This window comes from Carettochelys insculpta, chromosome 1 (assembly GCF_033958435.1).
Source record: "Carettochelys insculpta isolate YL-2023 chromosome 1, ASM3395843v1, whole genome shotgun sequence".
Classification (NCBI taxonomy): domain Eukaryota; kingdom Metazoa; phylum Chordata; order Testudines; family Carettochelyidae; genus Carettochelys; species Carettochelys insculpta.
In genome coordinates, this window is record NC_134137.1 from 293,578,338 (window position 1) to 293,601,176 (window position 22,839).

At 45.2% G+C, this 22,839-nt stretch overlaps 1 long non-coding RNA gene across 1 annotated transcript in view; it reads left to right on the forward strand.

The window, feature by feature from the left end:
• Positions 1-581: 581 nt before the first annotated feature.
• LOC142022251 (uncharacterized) overlaps positions 582-22,839 on the forward strand; it is a 30,742-nt gene continuing 8,484 nt past the window's right edge. Inside the window, exons 1-2 of the long non-coding RNA XR_012647891.1 lie at positions 582-720; positions 10,619-10,714. This is a non-coding gene — a long non-coding RNA (uncharacterized LOC142022251). The remainder of the gene's footprint in view (positions 721-10,618; positions 10,715-22,839) is intronic.

Genomic DNA, 22,839 nt, shown 5'->3' on the forward strand with positions numbered 1-22,839 from the left:
CCGCGGGGGGAGGGGCGGGCGGAGGGGCGCGAGCAGGTTGGGCCGGGGCCGCCTCGCTCCGCCCCGCCCCTGCAGCACAGCCCGGCCGCCGGCACTAGAGGCGCGGGCTCGGCCCGGCGGGCGCCCTCCGCCCCTGCCTGCACAGGCGGCCGCGGCTTTCCAGGAACTTTCCAGGAACCGCATCATGTGACAGCGCAGCTCGGGCGCCGCCGCGCTCCGGGGAGCCGGGCCGGAGCCGCGCCGGGCGGGGAGCAGCCCCTGCACGCCCGTGGCTGCGCTGCAGGGCGGACCCGGCCCCGCTGAGCGCCGACCGGGCGGTCGGGGGTCGGGCCGGGAGCTACGCAGGGTCGAGCCACCCTGTCCCCTGCGCCGCATGGCCGGCTGCGGCCCCAGCCCCCCACGTACCAGCGGGTCCCTCGGGTAGCGGGACCCCTGGGGGCCGGGCCTGTCGGACACCCCGGGGTGACGGACCCAGGTCAGCCGCTCTTCGGCCCGCGAGGGAGGGCGCGATTGATCGCTACCCCTCGGGACACAGCCCGGCGCTCCTGCCCAAGAGGCGGCTGGCGCAGCGGGACAGGTACCGGCTCTACAGTCCCGGATCACCCTCACCTGGGGAGAGCTCGCCCTGCCCGTGGGCGTCCCAGCCCCTGCACGCTCGCCGCTTCCTCTCCTGGGGAAAGTCAAGACGCGGGAGCTGTACCAGCACCTGAGCCTTGCGCAGTAAGAAAAGGGCTCAGGAGTTCCCTTTCTCTGGGGCAATCAGTCTCAGGCCCATTAGCTACTTAAAGGGACACCGCCGTAACTCATTCACCAGCCAGCTGTATGGTGAAACTCCTGTCCCCATGCAGCCAGGCGTTTCAATGTGTTACTACCACAACCACCTCCCAGGCTGTTGTCTCATTTTTAAACAATCTGTAAAGCGCTGTTGGTGGGGCTCACAAAAATGGTGCAGTGTACTCCCTCTGCTGGCTTTGCATTAGCGCTTAATTAATCAACACCATCCCCCATTGCTTAGGGCTGTTGATGGTTTGATAGGTGGCTTGTAAGGATTAGATTTTTGCCTGGAAATGTTGATGAATGTAGGTTTCACCAAGCACATACCTGTGCAAAATATTTCTATTGATAATAATTGAAATTTAAAGATAGACAAGGTAAGAAAAATGCTTCCTGAAAACTTTGGATAGTTTAGTTTAAGGTTACTTAGTTTGCATATTTTGATGTGAGTGACACCTTCTGTTTTTACAGTGAGAAGCCCTTAACTTTTTAGTCTCAAAATTATTGTACAAGACTAGCATCTGATGAAGTGAGTCTGTGCTCACGAAAGCTCATGCTCAAAACTTTTCTGTTAGTCTATAAGACTTTCATTGCTGTAAGGGTATAATGATTCACTCTCCATTTTCTGATCCACCATAAATTCTGATGGCTGTGAAAGTTTAAAATTGATCAAAATGGAAAAATAATGCTTAAAATAAACAATATCTGTTAGATTTAGAACAAAATCAGTATTGATTTTTGCTAAGCCTGTTATATAAAAACAAACCAAGCAATAACTATGTTTATACCAGCTTTATTGAAAACTGGCAAAATGTCACCAATTGCCCAACAGACGAGGGCAAAATTAGGATGGAAGATCGTTTTTAGATATCATAAAATAAAGTGTTAGAAAGATTATTTAAAAAATCCTAAAGATACCATTAGAATACTTTGTGTTTATGAAGAAAGCAAAAACCTTGACTGGGGAAAGATGCAAACATGCATAACACATTGGTAAGTTTTGTGGCATAGCAAGCAAAAGGGTAAGGTCTAATGATAAGGTGATGCAAACTTTTAATATTAATACAACTTCTGAATACAAGAACTAAAGTAGACTATGAATATGGACTTACTATCAATACAGAGAGAAAGCTCTGGCTGTGTCAAATGTTTTTTAACTTCAGTCTTTGGGGTAACTCCAGAAGCAAATTAATTTAACATCTGAAAGGGGGGACTCTTTCAAACAGCTGTGTTAAAAAAGATGATTTGTAATAGCTTAACATAATGCTGAGGATATGAACAAATGGAGAAGAAGATCTGAGTTTTGTTTAGTTTGCTAGTTCCCAAAGAGAATTGTTAATATTTAGCTGGTCACTTATACAATTCATGACTCACTTGAAAAAAAAAATCTACTTTGCAAAGTGACTCTGTTAAGATGGCATTGTGGGCTTCCATGATTATAATGTCTCAGTGATTCCAGATGACATTTGTTTAGTTTGAACAAAAAGATGCTTTTAATTGCTGCCAGTATCTCAAATTCAATAGGGGATTTGAAAATCAAGCAGGCTTCTTTCTGACTCATGCATAGTCACCAGAGAATTAAAGCAATGAAGATTTTGAAAAAGCATCATCTGCTCCTGTTTTCTCCTATGCAGTTCAGTTGTTTTCAAATTCAGCTCTCTGTTACTCCTATAGAATCCGTTTGTTTCTAGTTGCACAGATGTGAAAGGGATCAGAATATGTCCGTATTGTTCAGAGCTTTGTTAACAAGTCTGGTGAGTAAGCTCACACTTTCAGAACTGTGTTGCTTCTGCAATGTTAACAGTACTAGTAGTACAAATGTATTTTTGTTGCTAAAACAATTATTTATTTCTCAAAATATGCTAGGAGTGGATCTGTTGCTCGGGAAAATGCTATTTTATTATGGCAGTTTTTCGGGTTAAGACTACATTTTAACACAACTCTAATTCATGCCAGAACACTTTGTACTGTATCCTACCTAGAGAAAAAACTGCCCTTATTACAGATTTGCTGTGTGTAAACTTCTCCTGTTTTGTTAGTGGCATTTGTATGTAAAGTGTATTTTAAGATTTCCTCTGCTACTGCTGTTTATTTCTCACTTGAAGTCTGATCCTATTTGTAAAACCACAACTGGCTGTTGTGAAAATGACTGTAATGCCACAAAATGGAAATTATGACTTCAGGTGGAGAATAACCACAAGGACAAAGTTTTAAGAAGTAAATAACTTATTTTCATTCATATATCGCTATAAAAAGACTAGAACACAAATTAAATAGAAAGTATATCAGCAGGGTCTTCTCTGAATACAATGCTCTTAAGTTTTCCATATGTTATTTTTAAAGTAATGTTAAGGGACTGACAAATTTACAAAAGTGAGAACATTCAACCTCAAGGCTGCAAATCCAGTGTTAAAAAATCACACTTCTGTGCTTCTTGATTATAGTTCATTACATGTTTAAGTTTATAGACAGTTTTGAGATGCCCACTAAATAGTTGTAGGCTTCACAGAATGAGTTAATAGTTTGCTGTTCCTACCTAAACAACAAGAATTCCTGTGGCACCTTACAGATTAACAGAAACTTTGGAGCATATGCTTTTGTGGGCAAAAACCTGCTTCGTCTGATGCATCTAGGCTGTGTCTAGGTTGCTGAGAACTGTCAGCAAAAGATGTGCAAATTGCACAATGCATTTGCATTTCTTTTGCTGACAGTTCTGTTGGGAGAAGCTCTTCTGACATGTGGCCCATGTTGAGACATCCCTTCTCCTTGTGGTATGAGGACAGAATGCTCCTGACAGGCAGATACCTGCCAACATATCTGCAGTCTGGATGATTCTGTCAACAAAACTTCTGTCGATAGATGCCTGCAACTTAGACCTAGCCTTAGTCTGTTTTCCTTGTTGTTTATATGAGATTGTGAAAGTGAATAGGGGAGAAAAATCTTTTTTTAAAAAAATACAGGAGAATATAATTTTTGTAAATAAGATGTGGGATTTGGGGGCATGAGCAGTATGCTAAAATTAAGTACAATACATACATTAAATGCCTTTCCTGAAATTGTCTAGTTTGCAAACTGATGGGGCCCCTTTATCTTCTTTAGCATGCTATTTTTGGTGCATACAGGGTCTGCCTTGTACTGCACCACAAAATCAAAATGCAGAAAAAGGAAAAGCAGAGAAAGGAAAAAAAATAGTATTATAAATACAGTTCTTAAAGTTTACCATGGAGTAGGACAAGCTGGAAAAAATATTTTAAAATCTGCTCTGGACAGTGATTCCTCTGGTCAAAGAGTTACAGTTGTGGAGGGAGAAAACAGGGAGTTAAAAGTGATCATTTGAACTTGAACCAAAAAGTGTCATCTTCTATCTCTGTGCTTTATGGGAACAGTTCTAGGGGATGTGTCAAATAATACCAGTTTCATTTTTTAAAGTGTATTGACTTAGTATTCTGAAGCTCTTCAGAGTATTCCAGGTAGGTTGTCATTTTTTAGGGCCAATGAAAGATTAAAATGCATGCAGTGAAATCCAATGAAAGATTAAAAGCATGAATTTCAGGAATCTCATGGGCACCTTTTCTGGGCACATTCTACAGTGCATAAATCTTCTTGTTTAGTTCAGTGCACCATCCAATAGTAGAACTGTTGTATACACTTTTTGTCTGATTGAGAATACTTATGTCTTCAAAGTGCTGTTGAACATCAGAAGCAGAATACACTAGCATTTCAGACCTACTTTTGGTGAAGTGCTCACAAAGAAGGGGTTGAGGGAGTGGAGTTATTTGTGCATTTTTTCATTTAAGCACAATTCTTTTTTTTTTTTTATAACCAACAAGGGAGGCAATAGCTTTTGGCAAAAATATGAAGTGCCTTTTGATGGAAATGTTTTTACTTTGTTCTTGAAAAGTATGCTGAGTTTATTGGCAGGTTAGCCCAGTACTTAACTTGGGTAATGGAATGAGTGGAGGGAGGGGCTTTGGCCCAGATTATTGGCCATGCTATGGTTGCTTTGTGCTGCTAAATAGATGCAAATCAGGTTTATCCAGCTACTGAGGGGGATATTTGAACAGTGTAACTAAGCCTTTCTTAATTCTTTCCATCCTTGCCCCTCAAATCCCGGTTGCAGAATACACAGCTAGAACATCCTTGCAGTCAGACAATCCTCAATTGCTGGAATAGCTCTTTGGCCAGGGAATATATTTCTTAAAGAGCTCAATATTGTTTCCCAGGCATCCCCAATTGTTCATTATTTGCTGTATTTTTACAGTTTCTTGCCAGAATTGATTTAAATAAAATTTTATAACCACTAGCTCTCCAACCCATCCCACCTTTGTAACAACTTGCCAAATACCCTAGCTTTGGGGCTGAAAAATGGGCATGCTAAATTTCTGGCCTTGTATACTATAAGAAGCCAGTTTTATACTTAATTCACTACCAGAGTTTTTGATGGAAACTTCGAAGAATAATTTGGTCCCTGACCTTTACAGCCAGAAGAAGGCTTCTGTTTTTACAAACTGTTTTTGTTTCTTCCCATCTGTTAATGGTGTGAGTTATTGTGCTTAAAATTCAAATAAATGCAACAGAGATAAAACAAATACTTTTGTAAAGGGAGTTGGATTGTTCTTTCAAGCCACTGATGGAACAGGAGGTCTTTTGTGAAATAAATCATATTTTCTGTCTGATAATTTTCCTGTTAGTCATGTGCCACCATATTTCCTGCCATTTTAGCTATTCAGATGTGAATTCTTAATATTTTAATGTAAAAGACAGTGCGAATGAGAATATTCATAGGCTCAAGATGCTCAGTCATTTTTCTTTCATAAATCGCTGAAGTTATCGAGAGACTCCTGCGACAAAATAAATCCAGATCAGGAAATAGCTGAATAATACAGTAAAATTAAAAGACAAAATAAAAAGGCCTGAAGAAGGGCTCTGTATAGATTGAAAGCTTATCTTTTTCACCGATAGAAGATGGTCTAGTAAAGGATATTACTTCGCACATCTTGTCTCTCTAAAATAAAAATATTATTTTCCTACGGTGATTGTGGTGAGAGATAAGGATCATTTCCTTTGTTAGATGGCTAGATGAATGGTTGCCAGCAAACCTTGAACTCTGAATCTAACATTCTTCCTTTTGTCTTTCTAATTTGTTTTTCTCTGAGGTAGCACCTTGCAGCCTCAGTTAGGTTTGGACTCCCTTATGTCAGACACTGTGCAAACATATTTAAAGAACTTTAAGATGTATGTCAGATTCAATATTTTCATAAGTTTTGCAAATATATTAATCACACTTTAAAGTAAAATAGAAACATGAATTTGGTACTTCGGGAACTGATTGGAAATGCTGGCACAGGGAGTTGGAATCTGTTAGCACAGATAATCAAACATAAATAATAGCATTCCATACATGTGTACAGTGCTTGCTCTACTAAAGGATCTCAAGGAACTCTACTGACCAGTGGGCCAAGTCCTGTTCCATGACTTTTCTCTGGTATAGAGTCATACAGGCCACACCTGCACAGGCAGCTTCTGTTGATAAAACTGGGCTTTCATTGACAACACTCACTGAGCACTACGCTGTTAAAGCCCTCTGAGGGTTTGTTGACAAAACTCATCTGTACAGGTGGCAGCATTATCCCTGTTCCCAATCAGGTATAACGCCTCTGTCAACAGTGAATGTACTCCCACCTCGGGTATAGTCTCTTGCTGTCAATATTCTAGTAAATGAGTTCATAGGTAAGAATGTTGTTGGATACCGCAAATTTTAAGTAGATATTGGTAAAAATTAACTGCATCTGAATATTAAAGGTCACATTTCGATATAAGGAGGTGTGATGGTAACACTTGTATATCTGGCACGTGTATATCTAGCTGAGAAAGAGGGCACAGACACTATAGACTGTATAGAAGAAACTCCATCAAGTTCTGTGTATTTTTAAAGTCATATTTGTACATATCCACCACGCACTCACACACCTCACATCTCTCTTCAAAAACCCCACAGCTAGCACAGCTGGATGCATTACAGTATTTCTGCATTAATGTTCTGGAATAGTGATGTCCAATGGGCATTAAAAGATCACCACACTTGTGGTTGTCATCTTTCTATATTTGCCACAGCCCCCCTGCCCCAGCCATGCTTCCCCAGCCCTCCTTCTAAATAAATGCCATACCCTAGATCCAGGCTCTCCCAGCCCTCTTGTCTAAATAAATACTCTCCCCCAGAGCCAGGCTCACCCCAGCCCTCCATTTTAAATTAGTGCTGGCAACTCACCAAAGCTGTCAGAGCTACCACTGCCGCTGGAGCTACTGGGGCCGGAGGGACCTCTGGGGCTGGAGCTGCTGGGACTGCTGCCACAGCAGCTGGGCAACCGAGTCTGGAGTAGCAACTGGGGCTGCTGCTGGGACCAAAGCCTCTAGGGCCAGAGGAGTGGCTGGAGCCATGTGGGTCACCAGGGCCAGAGGAGCATCTGGGGCCACTACGGCCACTGCTGGAGCTGCCATGTGCTGGTGGGGCACATGCACAGAGAGGTGGCACTCGTGCAGCTCTAGACAGAGCCTCATTTAAAGGCTCCAAGAGCCACATGTAGCTCCAGAGTTGGAATCACAACACCGCAGTGTCCTGTTCACCACATGTGGCGAATGGTGACTTTATTGGACACTGCAGTTCTAGAAGTTGCTAGGTTCCCTTTTGATGCTTCTAGGAGCTCTACTCCTCCCTCTGCCTCAGCTTCTCGCATGTCTCCTGTGTATCCTGAAGATGTGACTGTAGGTTAACAAGCTCTTCCACTGACTTGAATTACTTGCTTCTTATTGGCTCAGAAGGCCTCTTATATCTAGCTTATCTAGCAGTCTGTCGACTTTCTTACCAAACTCTATTTCACTGAGCAAGTGCATTGGCTTTGCATATACATGTGGGTGCTTTACTGATTTTCCACTAATTGTTTAAAAAAAATCCATACATTTGTAAGTGGTTTCTTCGTGTTCCTCTGCATGTGTATGTGTAATTTTCTGTACTTCTGTTTGTGTGACTTCTGATTACACCAGTAGTCCATGTAGTTCCTGCATGTATCTGCAAAATTGCAAAATCTGTACTAGAGCTGTTGATTAATCACAGTTAATTCAGACAGTTAACTAAAGATCATGATTACTCACACCATTAAACAATAGAATACCAATTGAAATTTCTTAAATATTTTGGATGTTTTCTGTATTTTCAAATACATTGATTTATATTACGACACAATACAAAGTGTACAGTAGTGCTCACTTTATAGTTTTGATTACAAATATTTGCACTGTAAAAATGATAAACAAAAAAGTACTTTTCAGCTCATCACATACAAGTAATGTAATTCAATCTTTATTGTGGAAGTGTAATTTACAAATGTAGCTTTTATTGTTACACTCAAAAATAAAACAATGTAACACTTCACAAGGTACAATTCCATTAAATCTTACTCCTTTTCAGCCAATTGCTAAGACAAACAAGTTGAGAGACAATTTTGCCTGCCTTTTATTTACAATATCACCTGAAATTGAAAAGAGGCAATTGCATGGCGTTTTTATAGATAGTACTTCAAGGTATTTATGTGTTGGACATATGTGCCTCTTAACGCTGTATGTTAAACACTGGTATGCCCCTTCATCCCAGATGACATGCTTCCTTGTTGAATGATGCTTGTTAAAAAAAATGTTAATTAAATTTGTGACTGAACTCCCTGTGGAAAAGTTGTGTGTCTCTTGATTTGTTTTACCTGCATTTTACCATATATTTCATGTTATAGCAGTCTCTGATGATGACCCATTTTCACAGCAGATTTGACAAAATGCATAGAAAGTATCAGTGTGAGCGTTCTAAAAATAGCTACAGCACTCAGCCCAAGGTGTAAGAGACAGCAGTGCCAGACAAAATCTCAGGGGGACAAGATGTCGTTCATGCTTTTGAAAGTCCTAAAAGAGCAACATTTGGATGGGGAAACCACAGAACCTGAACCACCAACAAAAGAAGATCAATCTTCTGTTGACATCTAACTTAAATGATGAAAATGAACAAGTGTCAGTCCACTCTGCTCTGGCTCATTATCTGGCAGAACCTGTCATCAGCATAGATTCATGTTCTCTGGAATGGTGATTAAAGCATGAAGGGACACATGAATCTTTAGTGCAAAGTTGAGGAACCTCTAGGCCCCAGGCCAGACCTGGGTCACTGCTTCATTTCTTCCAGTCCATGTCAGGGAGTGCTGTGGGCTGGAAGCTCCAGCTTTGCCCCCGATTCTTCCCCCCCACTCCCATGCATCTTGAGCTGCGAGTGCCAGCTCATCAGCATGTCTCAGCAGCTGCTAGGTGGAACAGCAGTCACAGAAGTGTCATATGCTGTCCCTGCCCCAGTGACTGTTCTGCAGTTCCCATTGGCCAGGAACCATGCTGAGCTGCCAGGTCATGCCTCTGCATATGGTCCAGACGTGCCAAATGCTTTTAGGAGCCTGCCTTAGTCCCACTGTGCCACCACAGGGATCCATCCGATGTAAGCACCAGCTGCTGAGAACCCCCTTCCTGCACCCTTGTGCCAGCACAGAGCCCACTTCCTGGCCCAAACTCCCTCCCATCCCTCTCCTCCCTAGCTCAATCCCAGAGCCCACACCCCCAGCTAAAGCTCCCCCCTGCACCTTGAACCTCTCATTTCTCACCCCATGCCAAAGCCTCTGGGAAGCTCTGATCCTCTGTGCCTTCTTCCATCCCTGTGTGGCTAGGCCTGCAAGTCTGGCATGCCTTAATGCAGGGGGAAGCCTCAGTCCTCTGTACTCCCTCGCTGTGGGGCTCCCCCAACTGATTTTTTTTTCTATAGGTCAATGGCCCCTGAAGGAGGAAGAAAAGATTCCCCACCCTCACTGTAGCATATTTGACTGGTAAATATCTAGCAACGCCAGGTACAACAGTGCCATGAAGATGCCAGTTCTCACTTTCAGGTACCACTGTGACCAAGAAGCAGGCGTTATCTCCTGCAAATTGTATCCAGACTTGTTTGAGCAATTGGCTGAACAATAAATAGAACTGAGTGAATTTGTAGGCTCTAAAGTTTTACGTTGTTTTATGTTTGAATGCAGTTATGTTTTGTACATAATTCTACATTTGTATGTTCAACTTTCACGATAAACAGATTGAATTATGGGATTATTAAAACACTTTCTTTTTCTTCATTTTACATTGCGACATATTTGTAATAAAAACTACATGTAAAGTGAACATCGTACACTTTGTACAGATTGAACCTCTCTAGTTTGGAACTCTCTCATCTGGCAACATCCATAATTTGGCATGATTTTAGTTAGCTGGATGACCACTTATCATGGGTGTGGCCAAGTTTTCCTTGGTCCCACCAGCCATCAGTGCTGGCTCTCAGTGTTCTGTGATGTTATTTAACTGTAATTTACCCTTAAATATCTTCTAAGAGCCCAGTAAGCAGTGAAAGTGTTGGCAATGTTGCTAGACAATATTGCCCTCCTGTGGTCTGGCAAATTCTCTCATCTGGCACCAGTCAGGTCCTGAGGGTGCCAGATTAGAGATTTTCAACCTGACTTTTGTGTTGTAATTGAACTCAATACATGTGAAAATATAGCAAACATCCAAAATATTTAAATTAATGGTATTTAATCTTTCTAATTGCCTGATTCATCATAATTTTTGAGTGCTTGACAGCTCTACTATATGTGTCCTAGTTTTTCTCCACAAACTGCATTTTCTGTGCTTTGAATAAAAAAGGGAATGGGTGAGTGGGGCAAGATGGACTACCAACATGTGTATCTTGCTCACCAAGTATGGGCTAAAATATCTGTCTCATTGATTGTAGGGAAAAGGCTAGACGTGCTCTTACAATCAGAACTTTGGACAAACCAGAAGATGACAAAAAGAAGGCGAGGCAGCCCTTTTTCAGAATTTCAGTCATGTGAGTAATTTCTTTTTATTTTAAAATTGCTGACTTTTGACCATGATGGACACTTTCTTTGCAGCAGTGTGCGCGTGTGTATTTGTATCGGGTGGTGGGGATGGGGGAGTATGCCTAATGTGCAATCCAAGATGTTACCACATCCCAGTGGACACACTTGTTCTATTTCAACCTGGACCGGCGCTGCTAAAAACAGCACTGGGGGCTGTACAAACCCATATGGAATCTGGCTATAAACTGATTTTTCAGAAACTCATGCTGCTACCTCTCCATTGCTATTTTTAGCACAGCTTGCGTAGGCAAAGCTAGCATGGGCATGCCTAGCCAAATTGCAACCACACCTTAGATTGTCATACAGTAAGATCTCAGAGTACACAAGGGTTCTGTTCCATGCACGCTCGCGTAAATCCATATTTTGCACAAGTTGGGGTCTGGCTTTTTCTCTGGCAGAACACATGTTCTGCAGCCGGGGAAGCAGCAGAAAGGAAAGTCCTGGGGTTGGGGGGCAACTGGGGAGGGTTAAGTCTGGCAGTGGGTTGGGGCTGTGGGAGGCAGGGGAGTGTTAGCCGATGGTTGGCGTGAGATACCACAAGTGCCCTTACTTCATCCGAGTCTTTAACTGCTAGGACAGACAGTCTCTTCGCAGCGGGCAGCCCGGGGTGGCTGACGGATGCCCCAAGGTTTTAACACCCGAGTCTTTAACTGCTGGGACGAAGTCCCTTCACACCAGGCAGCCAGGGAGGCTGACGGGTGCCCCAAGGGTTGTACTGAGAGCCTCCTTCACCCGAGTCTTTAACTGCTAGGACAAAGTCCCTTCGCAGCGTGCAGCCAGGGTGGGTGATGGGTGCCCCAAGAGTCTGCTCTGTGGAGGCAGCACAACTCAGCGCTCAGCTCTCAGTACGCCTCACCAGTGACCAGGCTAAAACAGCTGAAAAGCAGCTGAGTTCTTTGTTTTGTGTTCGGTTTGCACAGTAACAGGAAGAGTCAGGTTAAAAACTTAACCAGTTACTTATTTATTAAGTAAGGAACTTAACTGTTATGGTTACAAGGTTACAGGGTTTATACTTTGTTACAAGATTGTAAGGTTTGTACTTCCCTTCTTTAGTTACCAATAGCTAGCATGTAACAGTTCATAGATCTATTATTGAATGTGCACAAAAGCAACAGCAATACACTTAACAGGTCTTATTGTCACCCCTGCATTACCCAACGTGGCGTGACCAGCGTTTTCACTCAATCCCTCGGGAAGAAACAATACGAGGAAAGGGCGTCCCCTGGGACCTTGGGAGGCAAAGACCCTCTGACCAGCAGGTAGAGGTAATTGGAGCTCAGTTAGAGGGGGCTGTCAGGCCCTACTTTATACCCATTGGGTCACGTACGCTCTTCCTTATCTCAGAAGATGCCAATTGAATTAGATCGTCTCGTGACACTCGTTCTCACAGGGAGTTCAAGGACCTAGTTCACACCTGTGAGGTGGAGATAATTTAGGGCATTCTTTCTGTATGGGCCACAGGTTTCCTCGTCTGGGACATCTGTGTAGGCAGACCAACTGATGGTACTAGCCAAGGGCAGCCCGAGGCCCCGGCTGTCTGTTAGCCCATTTGTCGTCTGGTTTCGGCCCATTCAGGGTCATTATGTTGCAGTTGTGCTCCGGAGCATCAACAGACTGTGCCTGAGATAAGCACATCTGCGCTCTTGGGCATTCCAGGGCTGAGCTGTTTCTTTTTAACCCTGTGGTGCCCTGAAGAACCTAGGAGAGACAAGATGGAGTAGAGTAAAAAGTGGGGGACTCTGTCTGGCTACAGGGAGGGAGGGGGCTAAGCCTGGGGTGGGTTGGGGCAGCAAGGGGATGAGGGATGGAGTTGAATGCAGATGGTGAGATGGGCTGTGAGGGGGGAGTTGAGCCAAAACCAGAGCCATGCCTGGGTGGTGAGCCGGCAGGGGGTGTTGCATCAGAGCCGCAGAGGGGCAGGCGGCTTGAGATCCAGCAAGGGAGATCACACTGGAGTTGCATGGGGGGGGCAGGCAGGCAGGCAGGCAGGTAGCTTGTGAGCCAGAAGGTGAGGGGGTCGCACTGGAGCCACGCGGGGTGGGCAGCTTGTGATCTGGTGGGCGGGGGGGTGGGGTCACACCGGAGCTGCGCACTGGGAGGGGGGTGGCGTCATCCGCTTGTGAACCAGCACGGGGGTCGCGTGGGCAGGCAGGTGGGAGGGTGGGCAGGCAGGCAGGCAGCTTGTGAGCCGGCAGGGGGGTTGCGCTGGAGCCGTGCGTGGTGACAGCTTGAACCAGAGCCGTTTGCAGGTGGTTTAAATTGGGCCGGGAGTGGGGTCAGGATCAGACGCATAAGAGTGGGGTTGCGCACTCTGAGTTTGCATACTCTGACACCTTACTGTATAGACGTATCGTGAGGTTAGATCTACAGTGCAAAGGAGGGTATGATTGTAACATGCTTTAGCTGTGAGTATTTTGTTCATGTAGCAATACTACAGACTGAAAATACATCGTACGAATCCCTGTAGAGCAAGCAAAGCCATGTTTTTGTTTTTGTTTTTCTGGACATGCCTGTGGACTGGCCACAGAGAGTAACCAGGGAGGGGCAGAAAGTCACACCTGTGCAAGTATGTCGAAACTGCAAGTGAAGCTGTGATTGTAGCGAAGTTAGGCAGCTTTAATTTAGCTAGTATAGATGGTAGCTTTAATTTAGTTAGTATTTAATTTAATGGTAGCTTTAATTTAGTTAGTATAGATAATAATGGTAGGTCTGGTGACACAAGCTTTATCACAGGCTAGCAAGCAACCAAGTATATATCCAGGCTCCCGGCTGGTTTAAACTCAGGTTCCTAACATACACTGCCATGTCTATACTACAACTGTTACCTATGCTGGCTCCAGATTTACACTGGCATGCTTCTCTCTACCCTTGGTACAATCATACGTTCACCTGCAGTGTAGACATACCCAAAAGGGATTAAGACATTTTATTATCTGTATGAAGTTTTCCGCATAAGCAAAATATTTACTGCTTGAGCACGTGAAATGCTTTATCTTACAGAAGGTATTTAGCATGCATTTGACAGGCTGAAACACTACCATGTAGCTTTCCCTCATGCTTAAAAGTTTTAATTTATTAAACCCATATTTAACCCTTCTCCAAGTTAATTTCCATTATTTGAAAGAACAGTAAGATCTTAACTGATAGTTTACATTCTGAAGATATTTTTTGATAAGAGGCAAAAATGTTATCAACCTTTCTACTAGGGATAGCTTCAGCATAGTGTGCATTTTGTTTCAACCTAGCTTTTGTCATGAGTTGAACAATGTGTCTCTCTTTTAAACAGTAATTACATAATGTATACCTCTCATACAGTTAATTTCTTCTAAAGAAGGATGTTTGCATTTACTATAAAATTATTTTGAAAAAAGCCAAATGAGTGTTTCTGCACACTATGGAGTTTATCTACATTAATGTTATCAAAGTTTGGTGTAGAACACAGGAAAAGGAGAGGTGGGTATTGGGAGCAGGGTGTAATAGAAAGGTGATGCTACAAGACTTGGGTAGCCTTGCAACCAGTGATTCAGAAAGTAATACTTTTTCTCTGTGCTTCATAAAACTACAGTAAATTCTGTTTTATCCCGTGTTCATATAACTGGAACTCTGAAATAGTTGGCACAAACATGGGAGCTCTCAAGTAACGCCGCCCCTTAGGGGCCAGCCCGCTCAGCGCTCGCCCTGACTCCTTCTGAACTTCCAGAGGGGCTTTCAGCCCTAGGGCTGCTGGGGTTCCCCCATCTGGATCCCTAGGGCTGGAGCTGCTGGTGGAGCTATGCCCTGGCTGGCTCCCAGCCCTGGAGCTGCTGGTATGCCCTGGGCTCTGGGGCTGGACCTGCCAGTGGGGCTCCATGCCCTGCTGGCTCCTGGCCCAGGGGTTCTCCCAGCTCCAGGGCTGCTGGGGTTTCCCCCACCAGACCCCAGGGGCTGGAGCAGCCAGCAGAGCTCCACATCTCAGCTGGTTCCAAGCCCCACAGCTGCTGGTAGAGCTCTTACCCTGGCAGTTTCCCTGGCCCAGGGGCTGCCAGAGTTCCCCTGCCCCTGGCAGGCTCCCTGGGGCTGGAGCTGCTGGTGGGGCTCTGCACCCCAGCCTGCTCCCAGCTGCAGAGGTGGGCAGGGGAGCGCACCCTCGCATGGGATCCCACAGCTGCTCTTGATTATCTGGAATATTTGAACAACCAGAAACCTCCCGGTCCCGGGGTTGCGGGATATGAAAGAGTTTACTGTAGTTTTAAACAGGTTTGTGTTACAATGAAAAACTGCTACCTGATGATCACTGACAGAGCTCCCCCCCGAAGAGACCAGCAAGAAATTGCCTCTTCAAGAAACTTTTTCTCGAGAGTTTGGAACAGTTTAAGGAAGAGCTGAATGACCCTTGGTTTATAGATAGTGAGGGGTGGGAGGGGTTGGGGCAGAATGAGGGCAGCTGTCTTCAGCAGCATTAGTGAGCATGCTCAGTGCATGCAAACATGTTCTGTGCAAACCAAGTAGCAAATTGGGCTAGCGGGAGGGCATGTGATCCCACGTGCCCCCTTCATCCCACCTGTTGTCTCAACAGCTGTTTGGGTGTGGTCCCCCCAGTTTGTCAGTGGGCAGCTACAACTAAGAATGTCATTTTGTATTGTCAATGCTTGATTCTTCCCAATTTTCTGTGCAAATGCCCACTAGGGAATCACAGTTAACATTTGCATTTACAACTTGTTTTTCTTTAGTCATCTCTTTGCACATATGCTAAAGAGCTTTCTTTTTACATTTTACCGTTTCTTATACTTTCAGTTGCAGCTCTTTATCATTTCTAGGGTTGACACTACATGTAAGATATTGGCTTAAAGGATCTGGCCTGTGAACTAAATTCTATTGGCTTCCTTCCCCAAAGAAAGGTAGGTCTTGGGAGAAGGGGATAGGATTTGCATCAGGCCTTTTCCAACTAATATATACTGGGATGCTTCAGTTACTTGAGATTGACAAATATGTATTTTAACAAGATTCTGCACCTACTTAAAACCTCTCCATTTGCATTTTAGTTTTTATTATTATTTTAGCTGCAGTTCTTTTTTCATTTCTAGGGATGGCACTATAGGTCAGTCTGGTTTTGTGGTTCTGGGCCATGCACCAAATCCTATTGGTTTTCCTCCATAGGCCCCTTGGGAAGGTCATAATGGCTTGGGCTAGGCCTCTCTCCAATTATTCATGTGGAATCATTTAGATTTAGAATCAGCCATTTGAACAACCCTCTGCCCATATTTTAAAAGATCTGTGTTTGTGTTCTATATTTTTTGTGAATTTACATGTGCTGTATAATTTCTAGAAGTGGTGCTACCTATCCGCCACTGGCTTAAGGGTTTCTTACAATCAAATCCTGTTTTCCCTTCCTAACTAAGGAAAGTCTTCCTGTTGGGAATCAGGAGTAGAAAGGGATTAGGCCAGGCCATGTGACAGGCAGTTGGGTTAGGTAGGGACCTTGAGTTTGGGGATATTGTCATTTCCGGTTAAGGCAAGACAAGACTTCTGATGGCATTGATATAGCTGGGATTTCTGGTGATATCCTCATGTTATTCAGCCTTGAACCTTTTTTATCTGGCAACACTGGGACCAGGGGCAGGGGGCAACGTATGCCAGATTAAAGAATTCTCCAGGCCAGGGAGGACATTGTAGAGTCTGGGTATGAGGGGGCTGAGGCACTTACCTACTGTCCTGCTTCCAGGGTCACACCTGGCTACACGCCCCATGCTACTTGCATACACTGTCCCCCTGCTATGGAAGCAGTGGGCGAAAGTCTCCAGAGCAGTGTGTTATTGAGCTGAGGGTGGAGGGCAGGAGAGTGGTAGCATGCGGAGCTGCTTCCTCCCTCCCCCAGCCAGGGTCTGGATCAGGGACTCCTGGAGTATGGAGGTTCAAGTGTATTACAGTACAACTTGCAGGGCAGTAACCAATCTGTGACTAGCTGACCAGATTTTTGTCTGGGGGTAGATTATCCCATAACCATCTGCTGCAGAAATGTTTGTACCACCACCTGGTGCTAGCCCCTGAGCAATGGGTTTGAGCCAGTCTGGCACTTCCTTTGTCTTCTCTTTCCAAGAAACTATTCTTAGCCATTTCTTTGATAGATTAATCAGAGATTAGAATTATTTTAAAAATGACAATTGTTAGATGAAATTTCAAGGCTCAGATATTTAGTGCATATATGAAGCAAATAAGTGTGCATGTGAGTGTGAACAACATGAACATTCTTTAGAAGTTCCATAGTTAAGATATTGAGATTTGTACTAAGAAACAGTACTTAATATTCTTCTATTTCACATGTTGATAACTAAATAAAGCCTAAAAATTTAACACTGCAGCTTTTTATGGCTCAGCAGAATTTTCTCCAGTATTTTCCACCTTTGGCAGAGTAACTTAATGAAAATGAGCTCTGTCTGAAATTTATCCTAAGAGGCTCACATTTCCGGGGATCACACTTTCTCTGATAATAGCTCAAGGACAAGTCCATAAAAAATGTAAAATTTCAATAAGAAAGGGTTTGCCCCCATATTTAATATTCACAAAAACTAGATGACAGAACAGTGAGGTTCTACTAGGTACTTCTATTGGAAATATACTTATCATAGAACTAGAAGCGACCTTCAGAGGTCATCAAGTCCAGTCCCCTGCTCTCACATTAGGACCTATCACCATGCCTCACTTTTTTTTCCTTTTTGAATTTATTTGCCCCAGACCCCTAAATGGTCTAAAATGGCCTCATCAAGGGTTGAGCTCACAAGCATGGTCTTAGCAGGCCAGTGTTCAAACCACTGAGCTATCCCTCTCCTACCTTCTCTATCTGACCAGCATCACTCCTCATGGTGACCCTGGGAAGCCTGTGTAACACAGACATGCCAGGAGAGAATGTGTTTAAAAGTTAAATTTGGTAGGGGATTCACAGGTCCTGTGCTGAGAAGAAGAGTTACAGGGTGGGATATCAAAACAAAAAACAGTCAAGTAGCACTTTAAAGACTAGCAAAATAGTTTATTAGGTGAGATTCGTGGGACAGACCCACTTGGGTCTGTCTCACGAATCTCACCTAATAAACTATTTTGCTAGCCTTTAAAGTGCTACTTGACTGTTTTTTGTTTTGATAAGTGTATAGACTAGCACGGCTTCCTCTCTGTTACTATTCAACATGCAAGGGTGGAATATGTTGGAGCAGCAGTGGGCAACATGAAAGCTGCATGTAGCTCATTAGGATAAGCCACTAGCGGGAAGCGAGACAGATTTTTTGCCTTTTGTCCACAAGTATGACCACCTGCAGCTCCCTTTGGTCATGGTTCACTGTTCCCTGCAGCCCAGACCACTTTCCACACCTCCCATTGGCTAGGAACAGTGAACTGCAACCAAGGGGAGCTGCAGGTAGCCTTACTTGTGCATGCAAGGTAAGCAATCTGCCTTGCGTTCTCCTAGTAGCTTACCATGATGAGCCGTGTGCACCGCTCAGGGGTTGTGCACCATTGTGTTAAAGCTTAGTGCTGTGTAGATGTGAGTGCTTAGGGACAATTCCAATTGTTGTGGGCATTTGGTGATGAAAGACAACAGAACTGTACAGGAAATGCGTCTATGTGGGGGGCTGCAACACAAGGACAGTCACGTATGTGACAAGCTATCAATCTTCTATGCTCTCTATGTAAATTTTAGAGTGCATCTGTCTGCCTATCCAGTGCTATGTTTGTTCAAGAACTTCTCTTACACCATAAGAGCTATGACCATGAAATTTGGTATGCAGCTTCCTCTTACCCCATCTTAAACTAAGGGCAGGGTTGGATTGTGCTTAGTGTAACCCTTCTGCTGGAAGGAGTCAGCAGCAACCAGGGCCAGGTTCAACATTTAGAGGTTTCTTTTCATCCATCTCACATAGAACTAGCTCGAGCCCCCACCCAGTAGTCTGTGGAATTCACACACCCCTAGATACATGGGAGAAGCGATGCTTCCCCACTCGCAAGCACAGAGTCCGAGTGTAGAGAAGAAACTTTCAATAAAAGAGGCAGAAAAGTCACATGGCATACGCTTGGGAAAATACCACACCCAGAGTTCATAATCAACCCTTAAGTAACTGTCCCAGCTCAAATGGCTTGAGCAGTGTCCTTTGCCTCTCAGGCTCATCAGTACAGTACTGTAAGGATCCAATCCACACACCCAAACTTTCTCCGTACCTCCCTGCTTCAAATGTCCCACTTACAACTCTGTCCAGTCTGTACAGGCCCTGACACATCACCCTGATGCATCCCCTCTTTGAGCCTGAGGCAGTGCCACCTTTGTGCTGGTCCAGCGGTCTGCTTGCCCCTGCCAGCCACCCTGCTGGCTGCCCGCCAGTCGCTCTTGCCAGCTATCTGCTGCTTCTCTCACCAGCTGCTCCTGCCAGCTGCCTGTCTGCTGTGTTCTGCCAGCCATTTGCCCACTGTCTTATGGGTTTTGCTGTAGGCAAAACCCTGTGATTCCAGCTCTCTGTGGCTTCAGCTACCAGTGATTTCAGCTCACAGTGGCATTCAGCTCTGGGTCTAGCCACAGCCTCTCAGTATCTACCAAAGAAGATTCTCACAAAATAACTATAGACCCAGCTTTAGATCTATCTTCAAACAGTGGGGGAAGAATTAGTCAAACCAGTCTTACACCTGCATGACCAAAAGGCTTCCGGCCAACTGGTTCAACCACTATCCCTCCCACTTTCAACTCACAATGCTTAGATGGAGGGAGCCCTATGAGGTCCATATCTTACACAGCAGTGATGACTGCCCTGTACCCCCACAACAACTTCAAGCATTGATGAGACTCCACAATTCTTACACTGGGTGATAGCATAAATTGTGACTTGTAAACAACATGTTTACAATAGATGAAAACTCATTGTTTCATCTGCTACCCATCAGGCTTTGTTTCCAAGGCATTACATATGCACACCTTCGCATTTTCATGCAACTGATCTCTGAAGGACACAGTCCCCAAATCCTTCAGCAGTATTGAGCCCCTGCTGGCACATTGCTTACACTGGAAATTGGGACGTGCCTGGAACAGGGCTGTTTTTCACAACATGGAAAGGGAGGAGATAGAGGGTGGTGAAAGGGAGGTGCACAGATACGAGGGACACAATACTGAGCGTGGCTACTAGGGGTAGCTACAGCATGAAGAGAGACACCAGCAGGGTTGGTGCTCTGCTATCTTGCCTGCCTCAAAGACTACATAGCTCCCCTACCCCAAAGCTGGAGCTTGCCCTTCTGTAGAGAATGTACAGGCCACAAAGGGGGCTGTTGGAGGGGGAACAGCCCACAGGCTATGGGGGGCAACTGGAAGAGGAGTTCATCCCACTGAAGCCTGTCCCCCCAGACAACCTGCATGCCACAGGAGGACAGCCCCTTGGATCCTGCCTTCCCCCACCAATGTGTAGGTTGTGGGGGCAGCCCTGTAAAGCCCGACCCCTCTGACAGTCTGCAGGCTGTGGTGGGCGGCTGGAGGAGAAACGGCCTCCAGTACCTGGTCCCCTGAAACAGCCTGTGGACAACTGGGAGCACTGGAGGTAACCTCCAGAGTTGGGCCAGCCTCTGGAGCACCCCACCAAACAGGCTGCACAATGGAGGGGGCCACTGGAGGCTGTGGTAGCCTCCAAAGAGTGTCGCCCTTTTGCTCAGATCAGTGCAGGGCTGGGCAGGGGCCATCTGGAGGCTGGGGTCAGTCTGCAGAGCACTGTCTGCTGCATCAGGCTGCAGGACAAGATGGCCACTACCCTAAGCAAAGACCCTTTGGAGCAGCTGCAGGCCTGGAGGGTACCAGCAGGCTGGGGGATACTCCCAGAGTGCTGCCCCTGCCCCCAGACAGGCAAGAGGCCTGGGTGGGGGGCAGCTGGAAGACAGAGCCAGCTCACAGAACCCCAGCCCCTCCCCGATAAGCATGCAGCCCCAGATCCCTCCCACGTAGGGGTTGCTGCTAGCCCGGGAGCATGGCTCTGGACCCCTGGGAGGAGCTGCCACCGGAGTAGCACCATCCTGACTGCCACAGGTAGCCCCAGTAACCTCCCCACCTCCTAGCCCCGTCCCGAGAACCATGCCCTAATTTCTATACCTCCCATCTGCCTTGGCTTCTATACCCCCACCACCTCCCAGCCCTTTGCCCTAAGCCACCCACTCCGTGCCGCTCCTCACCCCTGAACTATCACTCCTGCTTCTGCTTTTCTTCATTTTTGACAAATACTATCACCGGGAAAAAGCATACCCATTTTTCACTTATTTTCCACAAATTACTTCCGTTAAAGACCTGAACGATGCTGGGTATCTCTGCTAGTATTGATATATTTAAAAAGCAAACCCCCCACCACCTTGGAAACCCCTCCAAATTAAAATAAAGTAAAGTAGCCAAGGTTGTTCAAGTGCAGAAGTCAATGCAATCATGAAGAATCTAGGAAATCACCAGTTTAGTTCTCCCCCACCCTTTACTTCACAGTAGATGCCACTCTGCCAACTGAAATTCACCTACACACATCAGCCATTCAGTATGTGTACCTTTTCCCCACACCTCCCAGCAAATATGCAACTTCAACTCTGATTACAAAAAATATCAGCTCACAAATACCACACTTCCAATGCATAATTTCGCAACATTAAACCATCTGTATGCATTTCCACCTAGTTACCAGGAACACCTTACACCAACTTACTGTTACTATTTCCTTTGTTCTGCTGTCACCACAAGCTCCAAATGCAAATAAAGGGAGACTATAAGGTACATGTGATGGTTTGTTCCCCTGCATTCACCCCTTGTACACTATCATGGCACTCTTTGTATAAGTATGCCATTTATAGCACCATTTGAAAACTCATAACTGAGCAGGTCATTATTGTCCTGATAAAATGCATGCAGGAACATTGTCAAGTTATAAGAGTCCACTATATAGAATTACTGAAACATATTCCAAGTCTGTGGAGCAGCCAGACCAGTTCCTCAGAGACAAAAGACAAGCTGATACCTCAGCCAGGTGTAATCAGGCAAATGGCCTGTCACCTTTTTATCTGGCTGTTCATTGGCAGAAAGATGATGCAGGTGAATAAGTTACATCGTAAAAAAGAAACAGCTTGGGATTCCCATCTGCACAGTTTTGTTATTATTATTATGGTCTCCTGAAACTCTGCTGGAGATGCTTCTGGAAGAAGAGAGAGAACTGTAAGAAGGGAGGGCTTCTACTCCCTACTCTCCTCAGACTGAAAATTTCCTTTTCTCTAAAAGCCAGGGAAGGGAGAGGGTGGAGATATGATGGAGCAGCTTGCACTTTCCTCCCTGCAGCTCTCTTGGGCACCACATGCCCCCACTTCTGCTCTGCTGGGACAGTGAAAATTTCCCTTCCCCTGGCAATCTGGGGGGAACGGAGAGGGATGGTCCAAGCATGGTGGAGCAGCTTGTGCTATAGTACCATAGCTTAATGCTTCTTCTCGGTTGCAAGAAGAGATTTTAGTCTGCCTAGAATAAGAACAAATGGATGAGGAATGAATGCTGACTCAATGTAGGCACAGGGCCAGTCGTTGTGCTGCACTGCTCTGTGGTGCCATGATTCCAGAGAACTTACTAGTGGCTTAGTGTGGGAAGGTGTCCAGTTGAGGGGGTTAGAATAAGGCAGGCCTCCCCAGAAACCTCATGAGAAGAATTAAAGTGTACCTGTCTGAGAACTTTATGGAGCTGTGCAAGCAGGATTGGTGCCCCATCCCCAGACACATTAACAAGCTATTCAGGGAACTCTGGGCTGTGTAGGTACAGAAGCTGCCACAGGTCACACCCAAGTGCCTTATTCCACTTGTAGCATTACAAAAAATGTGATATCACCAGAAGCGCTCCCCTTCTCCCCTGCCCCCACCCTCAGGGTCTGGCTGTGAAACATTCTAGGACAGGCATGGCCAACATGTGGCCTGTGGGCCAGAATCCAGTCTCCAAAGCCTTTTCATCTGGTGCATGAAGCCAGCAATGATGCCATTTTATCCAAGTACACCAGGGATGCCTGGTAGTGCTGCATGAAAATAAGAGCTCAGGCAGTCAGACCATAAAACAAAGGACTTTCATGCCACTCTA